This window comes from Carassius carassius, chromosome 5 (genome assembly GCF_963082965.1).
Source record: "Carassius carassius chromosome 5, fCarCar2.1, whole genome shotgun sequence".
Classification (NCBI taxonomy): Eukaryota; Metazoa; Chordata; class Actinopteri; order Cypriniformes; family Cyprinidae; genus Carassius; species Carassius carassius.
The window spans coordinates 216,136-217,500 of NC_081759.1; positions in this window are offsets into that span (position 1 = coordinate 216,136).

The following is a 1,365-nucleotide window of genomic DNA, read 5'->3' on the forward strand; positions in this document are numbered from 1 at the left end:
TATCGACGTTTCATTCGTAATTTCAGCCAACTAGTCTCACCTCTGACGGCCTTGACCTCCCCCAGTACTCCGTTCAGGTGGTCGGATGCAGCTGACGCTGCATTTACCAACCTCAAGAGCTGCTTGCTCCCATCCTTGTAGCCCCTGATCCCACACGGCAGTTCGTGGTGGAGGTCGACGCATCAGAGGTGGGGGTAGGAGCAGTTCTTTCCCAACGTGCTGCCTCGGACGATAAGATGCATCTCTGCGCATTTTTCTCTCATCGGTTATCTCCTGCTGAACGCAATTAGGACATTGGTAACAGAGAATTGTTGGCTGTCAAATTAACTTTAGAGGAGTGGCGTCACTAGTTGGAAGGGTCAGGGGTACCTTTCATTGTTTGGACCGATCACAGGAGTTTAGAGTACATTAGAACTGCCAAAAGACTCAATTCCAGGCAGGCTCGGTGGGCACTTTTTTTTGGTCGTTTTGATTTTACTCTGTCGTACCGCCCGGGTTCCAAAAATGTCAAACCCGATTCTTTGTCATGTCTTTTTGATCCCTCCACCTGCCCGGTGACTCCCGAGTGTATTTTACCTGAGAAAATAGTCGTCTCAGCACTCGTATGGGAGGTCGAATCGAAGGTCAAGACGGCCTTAGAAGGGGTAACGCCTCCACCCGGTTGCCCACCGAATCGTTTATTTGTGCCGGAAGAGTTACGGTCTGAAGTTATTCAGTGGGGTCACTGCTCTAACGTTGCTTGTCATCCAGGGATAAGCCGAACCAAGGGATTAGTTAAACAACGATTCTGGTGGCCACGTATGGCTCGTGACGTCCACGATTTTGTTTTGGCTTGCTCAGTTTGCGCCAGTGGTAAGTCGTCTAACCGGCCTCCTGATGGGCTCCTTCAACCGCTGTCTGTCCCTTCGAGACCCTGGTCCCATATCACACAAGATTTTGTTACTGCCCTCCCGCCCTCTAATGGCATGATGGTCGTTTTGACCGTAGTGGACCGGTTCTCGAAGGCGGCACATTTAATTCCCTTGCCCAAATTACCGACAGCCAGGGAGACAGCGGTCACTGTCCTAGATCACGTCTTTCAATTACATGGCCTCCTGGCAGACGTGGTTTCTGACAGGGGATCCCAATTCATATCCAAATTTTGGAAAGAATTTTGTAAGTTGCTAGGAGCGATGGTTAGCCTGTCTTCAGGTTATCATCCCCAGAGTAACGGGCAGTCTGAGTGAGCCAACCAAGATTTAGAGAGAACGTTGCGATGTTTGGTCTCCAAGAATCCTTCTTCCTGGAGCCAACAACTCTCTATGGTGGAGTACGCTCACAATTCGTTACCAGTGTCAGCCACAGGCCTCTCTCCGTTTCAGTGCA